This window comes from Chionomys nivalis, chromosome 1 (genome assembly GCF_950005125.1).
Source record: "Chionomys nivalis chromosome 1, mChiNiv1.1, whole genome shotgun sequence".
In the NCBI taxonomy this organism is placed as follows: Eukaryota; Metazoa; Chordata; class Mammalia; order Rodentia; family Cricetidae; genus Chionomys; species Chionomys nivalis.
Genome location: NC_080086.1, coordinates 4579971 through 4600313, shown reverse-complemented (window position 1 = coordinate 4600313; position 20343 = coordinate 4579971). Strand labels below are relative to the sequence as shown.

Genomic DNA, 20343 nt, shown 5'->3' with positions numbered 1-20343 from the left:
GGTTTGAAGTATTTCTGTAGGAATACAAACCCATGTTGTTTTCACTTTGCAGTCCTGGAATAGGACTGCAAGAACCAAAAATGAGCCAGCTTACTCGCTTGTATCTGTCTTAAGAAAGTTCTTGCAGGTTTCAGGGTGTGGCTTTTAAGGTTACTTGTCCAGGTGAGGTGTGGCATTGAGTGTGTTTTTCATGTTCAGACTGTCTGCCATGACAGTCATGGTGCAGTACATCTCCATAGCAGGAACTCCTGCGGTAGGTACCTGCATGGAATAGAAGAGTGTATCATTTGAGTGAGAAGTATTTCCTTTAATAACTAGAGGTGATTCTGACCACTTTGATAGGTAAGTAATTCTCAAATTGTGCCTTTATTTAAAAAACTCAAGAATTTATTTTCTCACCATGTAGCATGTATGTGTATCAGTATCATAAAATATGACCAAATAATATCACAAGAAAGCTTCTTGGAGACCAGAGAATACCTAGTTATTATGTTGTTGGACTATTAACCACTCTTCTGATAAGCTAAGACGTCTTAACTTCATAAGCCTGTCTTCAATATTTTAATATCATTTTGTAGAAACATGGCATTTCAATGCCCCATTGTAACAACACAAGGAGAGAGCAGTTGCCAGTGGAGGCCAGAAGAGGGCGACAGTCTCCTGGTACTGGAGTTACAGGCAGCGTGGGATAAGAACATGAGTGCTGCAAGCCAAACTTGTGTTCTTTGAAGAGCAGCAACTGCCGTGTCTCCAGCTCCCACAAGTGTCTGTGCACAGGTTCATTACTGTGGAAATCGTCTGTACTGTACAGTCAGGGTGAGAGAGTGCTGGGGCCTGGTAGATTGCAGAGAGGCGTCAGTGGCTACAAATAATAAAGGTGGGAGCCTTTGTTGTTGGCAGGAAGGGTGGTGAGCAGTTGGTGCCAGAGGAATCCTTCCACAGCTGCTTCCTTGATGGGCATGAGAGGTCAGATCTGGACTGGAAAGTGTGAAAGGCGAAGGCTCTATGCTCCTGGGACTTTCTTACTCAGCAGTGTCCAGGAAGCCAGGACTTCCACCTGACTTAAATGCCTGCTTTCTAAGCTTTTCAAAGAAAGTCACCAATTTCCTTATGTGTACAGCGTCACATTGGGTTGTGTTGAGTGAGACACGCATAATGCAAGCCACCACAGAGTCTGAGATGGAGCCTTCGGCACCCCTGAAAAGGAGTGAGCAGCAGACCGTCTGGGTGCTGAGCATTTTGTATCTGGGGATTTCTAGATGACAGTTCCCGCACCCTTGCTTCACTGCCTTGTCCTCCTGACACAGCCTCAGCTTTTTATCCCCCTGGGGACCCTTTCTTGTGATGCCTTGCTTGTTTTTATGTGTTGACTTTGAAAGGTCTTTCAGGAAGTTTGATATGGTATTATTGTGTATGTTGGTACTTAATTCTTTCATAGAAGGAAGTAGGAGAAATTGAGTTATTAATGTAGAAGGAGCTGTGGGCAGGCCTGCTTTTCGTCCCTCCCGGCTCCCCGCACAGTTAGCTTTGCCCCGGAAATAATAACATGGAAACTGTATTCTTTTAAACACTGCCTGGCCCATTAGTTTCAGCCTCTTATTGGCTAATTCTCACATCTTGCTTTAACCCATATTTAGTAATCTGTGTAGCACCACGAGGTGGTGGCTTACCGGGAAAGATCTTAACCTGCATCAGTCTCAGAGAGGAGAGGCATGGCGACTGCCTCCCTGCCTTCTTTCTCTCAGCATTCTGTTCTGTCTTCCCCGCCTACCTATGTTCTGACCTATCAGGCCAAGCGGTTTTCTTTATTAACTAACCAATGAAAGCAACAGATAGATAGAAGACCCACCTACATCATATTAATGTACATTAAAACTCTTAATTCAGTATCGCTTACATTTATAGAAAAATGTTGAAAATCACACAGGCAGGGAAGCTTGAATTGTTCATACAAAACATATTGCTTGCATAGAGTGTGTGCCCCAAAGCCAGGGTCTGGGGCTCTTCAGAGTCCTCTGTGACTGTCACATGTTCTAAAACACACAGATTGTTTTTAGACAAGAAATTTTTTTTTAAAAAAATGGAAATTTCTACATTTGTGCATAGCAAAGACTCAGAAACTTTCTTTCCTAGCAGTTTTTATTTTATTTTTGGGGGGGTGGGGGAGGAGACAAGGTTTCTCTGTGTATCACTGGCTGCCCTGGAATTCACTCTGTAGACCAAGCTAACCTTGAACTCAGAGATCCACCTGCTTCTGACTCTCAAGTGCTGGGATTAAAGGCGCACATCACCACACCTAGCTTTCTAGCAATTTTTAGTGTCCTTTTTTTAGCTAGTCATAGCCTAAGAAACTTTTAATCCATAAAACTTGCAGGCTTATTAAAAGTGGAAGAGCTAGATGCATCCCATCAGCATCCAGTTCTTTTACCCCGCCCTGCTTCTTCCACATGGGATGTCAGCTGAGAAATTCTGTCCGTGGTTGAAATGCCCGGAGTGCCAGTGTAATTAAACAGCATGTGGCCGTGCTCCAAAACCAGCGATTACGTGTCTAATATTAACCTGATGTGTCTGCAGAAGCTGTTAGAGCAAACATCTGGACCCTTGCACTGCTGAAGCTGAACTATTACATGATGGGTTAATAAAGGCGGTAGAGGTGCGCTGCAGAGCGCAGGCTGCGTATGTGCTTGCTTTCTCGCAGCCAAACTCAGGGACCGCTCATCTTCACCATCGCGCTCATCGGCCCCCTGCCACTCTGACAGAACAGCACAGATGATTTCCAGGGAAGCAGTCTTGATTTAGTATCACCACTTTGGAAGTTCTGTGAAGGCAGAGCATTGGAGCAGCAGCAGCTTGGAGCAGCCAGGAAGCACAGAACAAGCTTAGGCAGGCCCAGCCTCCTCGGCTTCCCTTGGCTGATGCCACCCACATTCAGGGCCAGTCTTGTCCTTCGCAATGTCTAGAGCTCCAGTCAGTTTCTTATCCAAATGTTGTAGCCCGGTCTCAGGCCATCACAGAATCTGGGAATGAGGGGGACCTCTTGGTTCGGCATTCACTTTGTTCTCTGTTGTTTTATTGCTGGGATTGAGCTCATAGCCTCATCAGGGCTCAGCGTGCCCTCTGCACTCAGTTGTCCCCAGCCTCACGGGCTCCACTCTGCACTCAGCTCCTGGGATTAAAAAGACGTGCTGTCTGTCTAAGCTAGTGTTGAAGCACCAGGTAATATAAAAATCACAGACTGTATATACATCATCTTTCATTTTCACAGACTAAAGGTGGCCTTCGATCTTTGTCCAAACTTGCAATGCATTGATTTACTCATCCTAAAGCATGTGACATTTTTGTAAAATATCAATGGTTACCTAAAAAAACAGCAGTAGTATAATGTTAGAGTATTGTTTAATAGGAAAAAGAGAAGTCTATAGGGTGAATGTTGGTGTCACTCACCTTGATAACAATAATATCTTCGTGTAACAATTTCTTGGTGTGTTTTGGGTGGAGGTGAGGTCTGTTGTGCACTCTGTGTGTCTGTCTGGTACTTTAGTGTCAGTCTCTGTGGGTCCTTGCTCCACCATTGTGAACCGTATTGCATCATGTTAGTTGGCCTTTTCAGGGCTGGGGTCTGCATTTATAAATTTATAACAACAATGAAATTGCGTCTGTGGATTATTTTCTCTCATTATATATCTGGTGCCCCTCCTTCCCACCAATTTACCTGAGCACTAGTGGGGGGGGGGCAGGAGGAAGATGTTCTGAGCAGAAAGCAATGCGCAGGAAACAATGCACAGGGCAGGCACATGTTGTCTCACAGCAGCTGAAGATGATGTTGCAGGAAAGTCGGCCGTGTGAAGAATGTGGGCTTTATTATCCTGCAGTAGTGAGGAGCATCCACTCTCTATCATGATAGAGCGCCCCCAGATATGTGTTAATACGGAGTGATGAACCCCTGGAGTGACAGAATCACCTGGGATGACCCCAGATATGTGTTAATACTGAGTGTGTGAACCCCTGGAGTGCCAGGTAACCTGGGATGACCCCACATATGCATTAATACTGACTGTGTGAACCCCTGGAGTGCCAGGTGACCTGGGATGGGTTTTGGTCAAGGAAAGGAGCTAGAATGCGTTGTTACTGACACTTTCAACCATTTCTGATGAAGTTCATATCCGTGTGCAGTCCGAGGAGCAGAGCACAGAGGTGTTTCCATCTGTTCAGAGTGTCTCTGGGTGTTTTCTCCTCTACAGTACATTCATTCTCTTCTTGAATATTGACTGTGAAATGAGCGTTCTTATGTCTGTTGCAGGTAGAATTCTTCTTAGCAGAGATGTAGAGGGGAACTTGCTGTCACTGGACCATCTATGTAAGAGTAAAACTGGCCACACCCATGGGACAGCTCTAGATGACTGCGCCTCTACTAATTTTTATCAGAAGTATTGGGCAGTTGGGGAAATGCCGTTAAAACTTGTAATGAAACATCAAGAATAATTGCCACAACTCTCCAAAGTAAGATATAGTTTATAGCAACTAATGCTCACAAAAGTTTAGCACAGACTCAGTGATAAGAAAAGATTTTTACCTACAGCAGTGGTTCTCAACCTTCTTATTGCTGCGACCCTTTAATACAGTCCCTCATGTGGTGACCCCAACCATAACGTTATTTTATTGCTACTTCATAACTAGTTTTGCTAGTGTCGTGAATCATAATATAAATATTTTTTTGGAGATAGAGGTTTGGCAAAGGGTTGCCACCTACAGGTTGAGAACCTTTGACCTAGAGGGTAAAGGCCATCTGTCAGATGCCTGTAAGGTGAGTCGGTGAATTTGCTGCCTCATGCTTTTCAGCTTGATACAGTTTTTGAAGTTCTTAATCAAATACATGAGCTTTACGAAGCCTACTGCAATACTTTTGTTGTATGTATGTGACTCCACTCTGCTTCCCTCCCCCTGCACACCAGTGAGGCCAGCAGCAGGCGCTTCTGGCTTCTGTGTTGAGCATGGGGGTGGGAGGGAAAGCGCAAGAGCTTCAGGGCTTCCAGAAAAGAAGAGCAAGGAGTGTGTTTCTGTGACGTTGGCTTCATTGTTCCCTCTGGGGAAAATGAGTTCTAGTTTTGGGGAGCAATAAGACTTATTACACCTGCACAGAGCCCTTCCTGCATGTCTGCACTCACTCCCCATCCAGGACATAGCTGTGGTTTCTGTCACTAGGTTTGGAAAGGTGGTCCCAGCTGATTCCCAGGACAGCTGCGGCAGTCTGCATTTCTGCCAGCAGAGAGGGAGAGCTCCTGCTTCCCCACTTCCTTACCGACATTTGTCATCTGTCTCTGTGTTCGTCAGAATGTTTATACTCCCAAAGTTTGCTTCTGACCAGTTTAAAAATAATTCATGTGAGGGACCAGTACCTATGAACTGATGGGCAGTGTGGCTGTTCCCGTGGTCAGCTGTGACCATGGATTCCTGTCCCTGTGATGTGTGGTCCATGCTGTTGTAGTCTGAATCAGTAAGTCTGGATCTGTAAGGTGGCTTTCACAGCGTCCTGCGGTTAGTGTTGCTTAAACAGGATAATCTCCTTTCTGGTTTTCCTTCAAGGTGGGGCATAACCTCTTCATTTAACACCTACTATATTACAGTGACCTGAGCTTAAGAGCATGGGTGGCTGTGATGCCATGCCCTTCTGTAGAGGCTTGGGGCTCCAAGGTTGAGGTCTAGACTTAGCTCCCTGTCTAGTTCTGGTTGCCTGAGCTCCTGAGCAGTTCAGTAACCCCTGCCATGGAATCTTTGGAGGTTTTTGTTTGATGAGGGTGTGGGTGAGTATTACATAAATCATTTAAACACTTGGCAACACATTTGAAGTTTTTAAACTGAAAATTCGGAAGGCCTTACCAGGAGTTGTAAACCACTTGGTGTAAACCACTTGTTGCCCATGGTATTCAGTCTCCAATGTGTCAGCAGCACTGGTGGCTGATGGTTTCCAAGTCATCTTCTGCTGACTTTAAACAAACTTTTTAAGACAGGATGTTACTGTGTAGCTGTGAGAACCTGTTCTAGGACCCTAGCTGTCCTAGAACTCACTGTGTAGACTAAGCTGGTCTTGAACTTACAGAGATCCCTGTGCTTCTGCCTCCACCATGGCTAGCATGACATTTTTAGTAATACAGATTTCTATTCAGCATCCTGGCCTTGTGACTCTAAAGAAAATTACCTATGACTGGAGACGAAGAGAGGACTTTTGTGTTTTCCTCATATTTACTTCATAAGTGGATTTATTTAAATAAACTTTCAACCAGTGGCTCAGTTGAGACAAATCAGGTGATTCACCTATCTGTATAGAGTGTTTATAGAGTGTGTTTGTCCGCTGTGTCTTGATGACGTAACCACATCACAGAAGACCTGCCCCTGTGCCGAGCCGGTATAATTAGCACAGAGTCCATGGGTCACATTATAATTCAGGTCCAGCCTGGACTGCAGAGCAAGTTCTAAGACAGCCAGAGCTACACAGAGAAGCCTGTATTAAAGGGAAAAAAGAAAAAGAAAGCAAGTTGGCGAATTGTCAGCATTTCTTGTCTCTGACCATTCCCTGAACATCTGGGTACTTACTTAGAACAGCTTCTGTGTTTCGTTTTTGTTGGTGTTCTGACGTTTGGACTTTTATTCTTGCTATAGGGTAAATGCTGGATGCCCCCAGCCCCAAAAGCACGTTTTTAAATGCTGATCCTCAGAGTGGTGCTAGCAGGGTTTGTAACTTTAAGGAAGTAGGGCCAGGGGTCTCGCAGATCCTGTGAGGGCCGTGAGACCTGTGAGGTAAGTGGGTGCTCTCTGCTCTGCACCCCTGTCCTCAGCATCCCCAACAGATGCATGGCAGCCCTGGTTACCAGGTCACCGCAGACTCTGAGACCACAGGCTTTCCTCTGTGAGTCGGTTATCTCGGGTGTTCTGTGATGCGATGGTAACTAGTGTAGTTGTTTTCCTAATGTAAACGTATTAGTCCTGACTTCATTTTCTTGCTGTGTTTGTGGTGTGCACATATGGGCTGTGTGTGTGGCTGCTCTATCCCTGTCATTCCTTTGAGACACAATCTGCACTGAACTTGGAGATAGGCTGGTGACAAGCAAGCCCCAACGGTCGTCCCACCTGCCCTGCCCTGCCCTGCCCTGCACAGGCGTCTGTGGCCATGGCCAGCTTCTGTGTGAGGTGCTAGGGATTTTCCCATGTTCTCCCATTCGCACAGCAAGTGTTCTTACCCGCTGGCCTATCTACACCCGATCCCCCGCGTGCGTGCCCAGTCTTGGTATTTAAAAAAGAAATCAGAAAATTGTCATGTCTTCAATATAATATTTTTAGATTAATAGCTAGAACAAATTACTGGTTTTTTGCATTTGAGCCCCAAACTTAGTCAACTTAATTTTCTCAGATGCTCTGCCACTGCTAAGTAAATTTAGAAAATGAGTTAGTATCATGAGGTGGAGGAGGGTTACTGGGTGGCGAGTGAGAGAAAGTGTTGTCAGGTGAACTCTTACCTGAGGAGGAAACAAAGGCACAGGCCCTTCGGCCTGAAGTTCTCTAAAGGCAGCAGAAGAGGAAAGAGGAAATGGCCTTTCTGATGGGGCTGTGCTGCAGCACTGGGAGGCAGCACAGCTGACCTGGAGTCTGTCCTTCTTCACGGTCTGTGGGGCAGAAGCAGACTTCCCTGACCACCTTTCCTGGACCCCTGTCCGTCAGCTGCTGACCCAGCAGACATGCTTCTTCCTGTTCTGTGAGCGGCTGAGGCGCACCTCCCAGTTCATTTTGTTAGGCCATGATGCGCAAATCTGTGCCCCTGGGGTCTGACCCCATTGTCTAAATTTATTATTCAATCCATGCCTTTCCCTCTGAATATTTAATTACACCTAAACAAAGCCAGATTCTTTTGAAAAGTTCTCAGTTTTCAAACGTTCTTCTAGGGTTTCACATTTGATTTGTTTTCAGAGGTCTGTGCTTTTCCTTGGGATCTCGGTTGGGCTATTGAATGTGTGAAAACTCAGATGATCAGAAATTCAGCATCTTTTTAATCAGGTGGCTGTGTAGACCTTAACAGTTTCGGCTGGACAGTGCATTTCAGACTGTGTGGTTTACAAGCTCCCGTCCCTGTAGAATGTGACAGAAACACTGTCCTCTAGTTCCCGCAGCCGACAAGAAAGTAGAGAGCGTGTGTGCACACATACCCTCCATATGCACACATAACACACTTGTATGCAGTGAGGTGCTAGTGAGTTAGCTGGATCCCCATGATGGGCAGCTGTTGTACGTGTGCAGTCTCAAAGCTGGGCAAGAGGAAGAGGCTCAACGGCATCGCTCTGCGCTGAGACAGTGATGTATTGTGTCTGATTTTTCTCTTTTAAGTACACAGTTCTAAGTTTTCTGTGCAGCTCTACAGAACTACCTGTCACTCTTACAAATTAAAAATATCCAAAACTTGACTTACTATTTTATTTAGTGCAGAATCTTACTGAGACAGGAAGTTGCTGGCTACTGTGTTTTGATTTTTTTGATGAGCATTAGTGCTTTGCCTGCTTGTGTGTCTATGTAAGGGTGGAACTAGAGTCACAGACAGCTGTGAGCTGCTGTGTGGGGGCTGGGAACTGAATCCAGGTCTTCTTAACCACTTAACTACTGAGCCATCTCTCCAGCCCATGTTTTGGAAATTTTAATGTCCAGTCTTAAGATAAATGTCAGCTGTTTTGTGTTTGTTTACTTCGTGTGTGTGTGTGTGTGTGGTGATGCTTTATTGGTTCTGAGCACTGGACATTTATGGCACCTGGATGAACATTTCAGGTCCTGTTAGGCCGTGCTACCACCTCACTATACAATGTTTATCACCTAAAATACAAGGATGTGATAGCTTTTCCCCAGAATATGCTATGAGCATAACCTTTAATAAGGATCTTTTCTGAAATAATATAAATTTCAGTCAAATAATTTTAATTTATATTTTTTCCACTTAAAAAAGAAACATACAGAAACTTAAGAATTTGTCAAGGCTGGGAAGATGACTTTGCATATAAGAGCACCTTCTACCAAGTCTGAGAGCCAGAGTTCGGTTCCAGAATCCACATAGTAGAGCAGGAGAACTGACTTCCACAAGTCTCTGACTGCTACATGCACCATGGTATGTGCATGTATGAATCACACACGCACACACACACACACACACATACACACGAGAACCGAGCTGAGAGGAGAGTGCATGTGGAGCCTGTGGCCCTGAGAAGTGGCAGGATGCAGCATGGGTTCTCTACGTTGTCTCCGTGCCTCAGAAGGGCTGCCCAGGTGCTGGGTACCGTTGCTCCCTCCGTTCAGATTTCCTCAAACTCCTTGGTTATTTCTGCTTTACCTTCACCTAAGGTAAAGCAGAGCCAGTCTGGCTGCTTCACTAGTGACCTTCGCTCTGTTTTGATGAACTTATTTTAAGAGAGAAAAGCTTTATTATGTGATATGGAACATCTTTTCTGAGACAATTTCATACAATACTGGTTAATGTTTTCACTTCTAAGTGGTATTAGACACAGTTTTTATAATTGTTTTTCTATCTCCTTTTCCATAAATATGATTTGCTTGGCTATTTCCCCTAAATGTTAAAAACAAAACAATATCCGGGAAACTGCTTCAGTAACTGTTTTGTTTAAACTCCTAGGAAGCTGCAGAGTACAAATGAGAGAGTAGCCTCCGTGTCTTAACGCCACCTGGGTGTCATTTCTGAGGTTCACACTGCAGGGTTTCATATGCTCCATAGCGTCGACTAACGGTGTGACTTAGCAGCACCGAGGAGTCTGAGCAGTCAGAGGAAGGGCTCTGATGCTGAACACGTTTGAAGTCCTCCCACTTAGAGTCCTCAGTGTGCCTGTGCTTCTCCTTGCCACCATCTGTGCAGTTACTGTCCAGTTCTACAGACGTGGGTGCTGTGTCCACCTGTGTCGTCACTGTGACAAAGGACTTGGTTTGTGGAGAATTAGGAGGCAAAAAATCAGAAACATTTCCAGGGGTGGGGGAAGTACAGTATGGAGAAGCTGCAGAGCTGTGTGTTGAACAGACCTGAAATCTCTTTAGTAGGACTGTATTTGGAAAAGGATTTCCTGTGGTGATAGTATACAGAGTGATGTGCAAGCAGAGGCAGTGTGGACAGCGATGAGCTAGCAGGTGATTGCAGTGCAGCAGTTTGCTCCACAGCTCCATTTGAGTTGTCTGCATCTGGAAGCCCAAGTGCCTGTCAGTGCTAAGAAAAGACACCATGGTCCTTTACCACGAGCATCTCTACTGCAGGTAGAGTAAGCCATTGCTGCTCTGCAGCATGAGCCAGGCTCACAGACACACTGCGTGAACTTCCATGTGCCCACACCTGTCGTGGTAGTTGCCTTTGCAGAGGATCAGGTCTAGAAGGGCACTTGGTCTTGGAGGTGCATAGGTAGATGCATTCATTTTGCCAAATTCTTACCTAGGATATCTGAATTTTCTCTAATATGTTATACTTCAATAAAAATGTTTCTTTTAAAGACCAGTTTTTATCAACCACTAAGCTTGTGTATACTGTTAGGATACCATTTCCAGCCTTCTCCCATCTAAACAGCCATTATTACCATGCTGCTATTCGCCCCTCAGACTCTGGGGTCAGGTAGTATTTGCACTCAGACCCTAGCGTGCGCCCTGCTTAGCTGAGATGAGTGGCTTTGGGAGGCACCCTTCCCTCAGAAACCCCATGCCATGCATCGCTCCCCCCCCCCAGCCTTTGGCTGTGAGTTCCATCCATCTGACTGCAGCAGCCATGGCCCTGAAGTGTCCTTCAGAGCTAGTGTTATGTAGGAAGGAGGTGAGCAGGCCTGCTTTTCGTCCCGCCCAGCTCCCACATAGTTAGCTTTACACCCAAAATAACAACACACAAACTGTATTCTTTTAAAGACTGCTTGGCCCATTAGCTCTAGCCTCTTACTGGCTAATTCTCACATCTTGATTAACCCATTTCTAATAATCTGTGTAGCACCACAAGGTGGCGACTTACCAGGAAGAATCTTAACCTGTGTCCATCTTGGAGAGGAGAGCTATATCGTCTGCTTCACTGCCTTCTTCCTCCCAGCATTCTGTCTGTCTTTCCCGCCTACCTAAGTTCTGACCTATCAGGCCAAGCAGTTTTCTTTATTAATCAACCAATGAAACAACAGATAGATAAAGACCCTCCTACATCAGTGTTAGAACTGGCTCTCACAGGAACTGCTCACATCTCTCTTGAAACAGTGTTAGTAGGTACACATGCCCATTTCATAAGCTCTTTCTGGCATTGTCAAACCTGCCACTTCCTAGCAGGGTCAACCTGGGTGAGCGTCCAAGTGCTCTCTGCCTCAATTTCTTACTTGTTTAATTCATGTCGTGAATTAAACTTACATGGGTGATGAAAGGTTAGAGACAGACAGAGTTGACTGGCAGACACTCTGTCACAGAAAGACTTAGTGCTTCCTCCTTGCTGTTGGTGTTGATTGAGTCAGTAAACTCAGCACATTGCCCTTAGGTTGACTTTTTGTCCTGAGTAATAAAAAGCCCAGGAGTTCCCTGCTCAAGGAGAACGGCCACAGGGTTGTCCTTAAATCTGCCTTCTCTGCAGGTTTTCAGTAGAAGTACCTGACATTTGCTCATTAATGGAAGAGCGCCCTACGGTGGCACGTGGGTGGCGCATGCTGTCTCCACAGGGTCTTTGGGGTACAAGCCGCAGTGGAAGAGGCTGCCCACTCGCACCGTCTCTAGGGGTTAAGAGTATCCTTGGACCCGACAGAGGCACACTACAGGACAGACGGCTTTTCATGCTCCCTTTAATAAACTACTGCAACAAACAGGTCCCAGAAGTTCATTGTTTTTATATTTTTTTTATTTAAGGGTTTTTGTGCCAAACAGTAGGGAACGCAGCAGCCGTGTATGGCTTTCTTATGCCAACGCGCTATCCCTGACTCCTGAGAGAAATACCCTGCTTGGCATCTCTGCTGGGCACTGTTTTATAATATATACACAGCCATGTCACGTGGTGCTGGACATTGTCTCTGCTGGGCACTGTTTTATAATATATACAACAGCCGTGTCATTGGCATCTCTGCTGGGCACTGTTTTATAATATATACACAGCCATGTCATTGGCATCTCTGCTGGGCACTGTTTATAATACATACACAGCCGTGTCATTGGCATCTCTGCTGGGCACTGTTTTATAATATACAGAGCCGTGTCACGTGGTGCTGGACATTGCCGTGGTTCTTTTTCAGTTGGTTTCAGTGAACTCTGAGCCACCGTGGCCTTTGGATGTGATTTGCATATCCCCCAAAGGAGTGTGTGTTGGAAGCCTGCTTCCTAGAGTTGCCTGTGATCCGAGACTTTGGACCTTTGAGGGGTGGGGCACCATGGAGTTGCCTTCAAAAGGAGTCGAGGTATCCCACCACACCCCAGTTATTTCTGGCAAGAGGGTTGTTGAAGCACTCTCAGCACATCTGGGACCCTTGCTTCCCATCCACTTGGCTTTGCCACTGTGGTACCTTCCATAGTGATGCCACCAGAGTACAGACTTGTGGAATAATACAAATCAAACTACCCCAGCATCCTCCCTATGCCTGGAGGACCTACCCCGTGAAAAACCCCTTCACCAGGTAGAGCCATCTGCTCTGGGCATTCAGTCATTGCTAGGTCAGTGATCTGAGGGGTAGGGATAGCACGGCTAGAATGTGGAGAAAGAGAGAAGGAGGGGAATGGACAAGGTGCTGGAAGCGGTGTGGACAGCGGCACTCCTGTCAGAGTTGACCCCCAGAAAGCTAGGGACGTCGGGAACCGCTTGCAGTGCTGCTCACATGGAGGCTGTGGGCTATGCCCACTGTGCTGCCTTCTTGTCCCGCTGCCCCACGCAGAGAGCTTGGTGTGGCAGTGCTCTCTGTCAGCCAGAAAAGACGCTAGTCTAACGACGGTTCCTGTGGTCCTTTAGGGTGTTAGAGGTAGCTGGGGATAATGACAGGCTTAGTTTGTCAGTGTAGTAGAAAGAGACCAGTCGACAGAGTTCATTTTGGAGACCACTCTCAGTTATTGATGCGCCTGTCTTCCAAAATGGATAAACAAAGATTTTGCTCATTTTTGAATTATGGTTATTATATGGAAATTCTTCATTTGTCCTTAGATCCTAGTTAAAAAGCAAATTTTACCCATTTGCCGGGTGCTGGTGGCGCACGCCTTTAATCCCAGCACTTGGGAGGCAGAGGCAGGCGGATCTCTGTGAGTTCGAAACCAGCCTGGTCTACAAGAGCTAGTTCCAGGACAGGCTCCAAAACTACAGAGAAACCCTGTCTCGAAAAACCAAATAAAAAAAAAATTTACCCATTTAAAAGACAATTGTGTGTGTGTGTGCCTTTCTGTCTGTCTGTCAGTTGAACTGAGTATTTGCACAAATGTGTGTGCAGGCCAGAACAGGGCATTGGACTGCGGGTGTTGGCAAGCCGTCTAACACAGTACAAGGATGGGAACTCCAGGCCCCAGGATAGAGCAGCATACTTGGGCCCCAGTCGCTGCCTCCCCAGCTCAGCGTAGGCTCCGCACAGAGAAGCATCTCTCCTTGGTTGTTTAAGCACTGTGCTTCTGAAAGAAACGTTTGGTCAGGCCGGGCGATGGTGGCGCATGCCTTTAATCCCAGCACTCCACTCGGGAGGCAGAGGGAGGCGGATCTCTGTGAGTTCGAGACCAGCCTGGTCTACAGAGCTAGTTCCAGGACAGGCTCCAAAGCCACAGAGAAACCCTGTCTCGAAAAACCAAAAAAAAAAAAAAAAAAAAAAAAGAAAGAAACGTTTGGTCCTGATTGAGGAGCTGCTTGTTAACAGCACTGGGTATGGAGTTAATCTCAATGCAGCTATGGAATCAGAATCATATATGGCTTAGGAAAATGGGTGTGATGGGTGTGTCAGTGTGTCAGGACACTATCCAGGATGAGCGTGGAAAAAAGAATGAGATTAAAACCTAGGTACTGCTTGCATTCACGGGAAAGTGTAAGGAAGGAGCCATCAGGATGGCTCAGCAGGTTAAGGAGCTTGCTGTCAGCCTTCCAACCGGAGTCAGTCTCGGACCTCTGGTAGAAAAGAACCATTTCCTACAAGTTGTCCTATGACCTCCACACCTGTGTGCTCCCACAGACACACACACACAAGATGGAAGTTACAAAATAATCCCACACTAGCTCAGAATTGCATAGAATAAAGGATTACTTATTTAGGGGTAGACTCCCAGATCACTGTCCTCTGCATGAACGGGGAACAGGAACGGAATCCAGAAGCCAGAAGGGAGAGAACAAGTGCCTGCTTTCTGTAGGCATTCATAGTATAAGAGGCCACGCCCAAGTGGACTGGTAACTTAAAGGCCACTGGCTGAAGGAGTTCCTACAGCACACACACAGTAAATGTAATAGAAACTTTTTTAAAGGTTAAGGAAAAAAGACACTTCTTAATAGAAGAATTAGTGTTTTTATTCCAGTAACTTTATCTGACTCAGAATGTTTTATACTAAATGTGATCAAAATTTTAAATAGTAATCCTTTAAAAAATCTTAGGTTGAAGCTGGGCATGGTGGCACATGCCTTTAATCCCAGCACTTGGAGGCAGAGGCAGGTGGTGTGGGTCTCTATAAGTTGAGTCCAGCCTGGTCTACAAAGTGAGTTGTTACACAGAGAAACCCTGTCTCAAAAAAACAAAAAAGAAAAAAAAATTTAAAGTTGTTGACTGTTCTTAGATACATGATACAGTAACCTAAAATGTCCCTTATTTTAAGTGGTCTTATTTTTCCAAGATGTTTTGTTGCTAATGACTCTGTATAATAGAAGTTTCTAATTTTTGAAAGAATTTTCATTTCTAGGTACAGAAATAACTTGAATTCATAATTCAGAAGTCACTTGAACTTGTACTGTTTGACCATATTAATCATTCTGGACTCTAGAGCCTGACTGTAGAGGTGTGTAAAGGCAGGGAAGACCTGCCATACAGTGGGCAGAGCTGAACCCCCCAAGCAGAACTGTGGTCATTACCATTTCTAGGGGCCTCCATGCCTGCAAGGGCTGGGACACACTTCCCTTTTATATGCAGGCATGGATTGCAGCCTCTAGCCCGTCTTTCAGCCGGGGTGGGGGGGGGACGGGACGGACACGGGACACTTTACAGGCATTGTGTCATTGTGTAGTATGAATGTGAAGTGTGGTCCCTACGGCCTGTGTGTCTGAACTCTTGGTTCTGAGAGATTATGCAGCCTCTGACATGAGATCTTGCAAGCAGCTGTGGGACCGTCAGAGTAGGATTTAAGGATTATATACCAGCTCCATTTTACCCTAGATAGAGTTCCCGATCCACTGAGATGTTATCAGACTGCCTCACACATGAGCTACCATGAAGCCTCCATGTCTTCCCCTCCACGAGGGAGCTAGACTGAGTCGAAGTAAATCCTTACTCCCTTAAGTTGCTTGCTGCAGGTTCCCTGTCATGGTAGTGAAGATATTAGTAACAGACTTTCTTCCCCATGACAAATTGCTGATTTCATTTAATACAAGTTCTCCTTTTTTCCTATTGTGGGACATTAGAACCTTTATCTTGTGTTAACGACCCAGCCTTGGCCATAAGCCCCTTCTGTGCTTGCTCCTCCTGTCCCAGGAGTACCTTTGCTTTGTCATTGTCACACAGATACTGTCTCTGCATGCGCAGCACAACGCCTGCCCTCTGTGAAGTCTACGCGACACTCATCTAGTCAGCAGCATTTTTCTAGGCTCGGTGTCCTGTGAGCCACTGTCACGACAGTTTGTAAATCAGCACATGACCAGCGGCAGTCTGCGCCTGTTTCAGATGCTGTAGTGAAAAACACTCAGTCCACATTCTGTTCCGTTTACACTGAGTGTCTTCTGTCTGGTGTATTTTTCTCCATCAGGTACATCAGGCTCTGGACAGCTCATTGCTGTGCCTGTGGGTGGAGCAGTTCATCCAGGGAAACCAACACAGAAAAAAAAAAAAAAAAAAAAAAAAAAAACAGCACAACAGCAAGCTAGCCAGAGGAAGACTGCTTTCTTCCAGTTCAGGAGCTGAAAAGTGAGAGGGCCAGCTTTCCTTCGCACAGCTAAGACTTCCTGCTGTGCTGCTCCTGGCCTGTCCTCAGGTGACTGTCAGAACACCAGTCACCCACGCCTGCTCTTGTGAGATGCCTCCATACACATAGATACTTGATCACAGAAGGCTTCTTCACAGGCAGTGGTTTGTAGCTAAAGAAACTTCTTCTCCGAGCCATTTTCATACCCTACTGAGTCCAAAGTAGCTCCGCCAAAGACTCTACCAAAACCAGAATTGCACACATAGAAACTGTGTGAGGAAAACAGGCCCTCGGGTGTGCTACTGCTGTTGGAGGGCTTCACCGTGTCACTGTTCCCATTCGAAACTCTACCTAGGACACTCAAATCATTTTCTTTCTGGGTACTCCGACTTTCACAACTACTCACCCACATGCAGCTCGATGTAGACTTCCAATTCCCCTGTGGTCAAGTCTGGGGACTGGGCATAGAGCCGGGATCTGACTTCAGAAGGTGTAGAGGATACTTCAGGTTTCAGTTTCTGGAGAGCTGTGCTAGGGGCTTCTGTTGGGAGGATGGGGAAACTCATTCTTAGGTGAGCTCACAAATAATGCAGTGGTGTTTGATGGAGCTGAGATGAATATAGTGTAGCCCCAAACCTGACAGAAGCCATGTCTTCGTCTCCAAGTGTGAAAACGAAACTGCAAAGACTGGTCCCGCCAGCCCTGGTCAGAGCCCTGTGCTCCAAGAGTGAGACGCTATGAGTCTGTATGATCAGCAGTGTCCCTGATAGCGGAAGTGCATGTGTTTGTGTTTAGTGCAGTAACTTAATGATTGAAAGTTCAAAGTGAAACCCTTCTTTGTAATGATGTAAATGAATGCAGACAGATTATAAAAATATATACAGCTTTAATGAGGAAATAGACTTACAGGACCACAGGTTCCCGTGGAGAACAGGAAAGCAGAAAAAAGGGCTGCCCGGCAGATTTATCCGTAAACATTAGCCCGAGGCAAACATGCCCCCCTAATGGGCGGGGCTTATCCCTACATCTCCCCCTTTTGTCTAAATAAGACAGAACTAAACCAAATACAACTATATACAATAATAACAAATAATAAATATAACAAACAATATTGAGAACAAAAGTTTTGCTAAACATTCTATCTCAAGGAGTCTAAATAATGTAGAGAGTAACTACAATTATATAATCTTCAACTCGGTCAAAGATCTGAGAAGGGAATAAATATTACTTAACAAACGAGAGATATCCAAAATGTGCAACAATTGACAGAGACAACTGACTACCTGGGCAATCACCCAAAGTCTCGTTTGCAATGTTGAGTCAACCAACTTTGGCTAAGGCCTAACATAACTGACATACCATTCTTAGAACTATCCTACCCTGTCTTGGCAGGATAAGACAATCCTGTTTCATATCTTTGTCAGAAGTTGAGGTATGGGGTTTTCTTAACCCAAAGGCCAGTTCTGCCAAGAAGACAAGCTCCCAGTGGAGTGTCTTTGGTGCTCAATGTTCTCTCGGGAGTAGAGTGGCGTTGCCAGGAGTAATTGTGTCTCGTTGGCACAGAATTTTAGGTTAAAGGCCATTTTCTACAGCTCTTCAAAGAGGCTGAAGATTATACTATCTATACTAAATATAATCTCTATGTATCTAAAAGACCTGATTAACCTAAAAATAAATATGACAAACATATAATTCTCAATACCTATCTAACTTGAAGACTAAAAGAATAAACAACTGTGCGATATATGAAGACAATGATCTTCAACTGTAAACAATGTCATAGTATCAGAGGTAGAAATGTACAATGTAATATGGTAGATGTATCAATACAATATAGACAAAGTTATAAGCATACTCATACAAAAATAGAGGTAGGAATACTCACATTCAATATTCAATATATCAATATACAAGAATCAGTACCAATACAATTTTCTAAAAACAGTAATTCACAAATACCAATCATCCCATAAAACCAGTTAATTCCCCCCCCTTTTTTTTGAAAATACCCCTAATTCCATAAAATATCACCCCATCCCCTCAACCCTAAACCAACCACTAAAAGATGTCTCTATATCACCCCATCCCCTCAACCCTAAACCAACCACTAAAAGATGTCTCTAACCCTGAGGGCAAACTCTGTTGGGAGAGGGGACATCATCCTCTAAATTGCTTCTAGCTGACATGGGGGCGACGTTCTTCTTAGGGGATCCTGTGAAAGCAAATGATGGTAAAATTCCCAAATTAACCTTTGACCTAAGAAAATTGTAACTAGTCTCTGAGCGTTTTGAGAAGGTCCGGCCAGAGTGTTGTCAAAAATGTGCACCATTTGAAATTGTCTCGTGCAGTTGGTACCAAAAAAACAGGTCTAATTTTAGCGCTTAAAAAAAAATTCATGACGTCATAAAAACCAGATTGAGTTGATGTCGTGGGGCCCCATCTTCATCCTGGAAACTTTAAAGATTACTGTCGGAAAATTTGTTGCTTGTTATGGGAAATTTAAACATTAACAACAAGGACATATACTGACATATAAAGAAAGACACAGATATGAGGAAAGGCAAAGAAAGTTTATCAAGTACATAATTATTCTTATTCTGTCCCATTTCATGGCTCCTGACCTGAGACAGAAACTCTGAGATATCTCTTATCAACAGGCTTGGAAGTGAAGAGGGACTGAACCATAGTCCAACTCCAAAACCAGCTCTACATATTTATAAAGAAATGTTTAATAAGACATATAAAAAATTAATACTTACAAAATGTATAGAATTTTATTGTTGATCCTTAGTGGGTCGTAACTAGTTTCCATCCGTCAGTAATTAAATATTCAGGGTCCCTTAAATTCTTTGAAGATGAGTATTTTCCTGTGGAGATAAGAAAAGAACCCTGCCCCCAACCTATCAGCATTTCTTACCATCAGTATGATCACCATCCTTGTGAATAAATTGTTATTTATCTTTTCCAAGTGACTTCTCTTCTTCAAACCGAACCTTTATTAATTTCGACGGTATCCACAATTTTTCCTCCCCTGTGGAGACAAGAGCAAATCCCCTTCCCCAACGCAGCACATCTCCTGGCTTCCATTGTGAGGTCAGCACATCCTTGAAATAAACTGGTTGATTTAGTTCAGTAGATTTTTCTATTATCCAATGTCTTTCTGCAGCCGTTGTTCCCTTCTCATTAGCGTTGAGAAAACTCAAGGTTAACAAAGCATTATGTAACCTATTTCTGGGGGTGTTTTCCACCCCTTTCTGTTTGTTCAACATATCCTTTATAGTTCGATTTGATCTTTCTATGACTGCTTGACCTGTAGGATTGTATGGTATACCTGTAACATGCTTGATACTGTAATAATCAAAAAACCATTTCATTTTCCTAGAGACATAAGCAGGACCATTATCCGTCTTTATTTGTGTAGGTATACCCATGATAGCCATGACTTCTAATAAATGAGTGATTACTGAATCAGCTTTTTCTGAACTTAAAGCCATTGCCCACTAAAAGCCTGAATACGTGTCAATGGTGTGATGAACATATTTTAATTTGCCAAATTCTGCAAAGTGGAACACATCCATCTGCCAGATTTCATTCCTTTGGGTGCCCTTTGGATTAGCCCCTGTAGGCAGTGGCGTTTGGTTATAGAAAGAGCAAGTAGGGCATTTCTTTACAATCTCCTTAGCTTATTGCCATGTAATAGAAAACTCTTTCTTCAAACCTTTGCTATTAACATGATGTTTTTTTATGAAATTCAGAGGCTTGTAGCACACTACCAATCAATAATTGATCAATTTCTGCATTACCTTGTGCTAGATGACCTGGCAGACCCGTATGGGATCGGATGTGTGTTATGTACATAGGGCAAAGCCTGTTCCTAATCAAATCTTGTACCTGGATAAACAATGAGGTTAGTTCTGTATCATCAGATATAAATTCAGCAGTTTCAATATGTAAAATAACTCTTTCTGTGTATTGTGAATCAATAACTATATTAATAAGTTCTTTAAAATCCCTTAGCACCATAAGAATGGCATATAATTCTGCCTTCTGGACAGAACCATAAGGACTTTGTTCCACCTTACCCAAGTCTTCTGATTTGTAACCTGCCTTCCCTGATTTATTGGCATCAGTATAGAATGTACGGGCTCCAGTTATTGGAGCATCACAGACGATTCGAGGAAGAATCCAAGAAGTTCTCTTTATGAAGTTAAGCCTCTTGCTTTTTGGATAGTTGTTATTAATGTCTCC

The 20343-nt window shown here is 44.4% G+C and overlaps 1 protein-coding gene across 1 annotated transcript in view; it reads left to right on the top strand.

Moving 5' to 3' along the window:
- Positions 1-20343, top strand: part of Rassf8 (Ras association domain family member 8) — an 84248-nt gene that overhangs the window by 47182 nt on the left and 16723 nt on the right. The window lies entirely within an intron of this gene.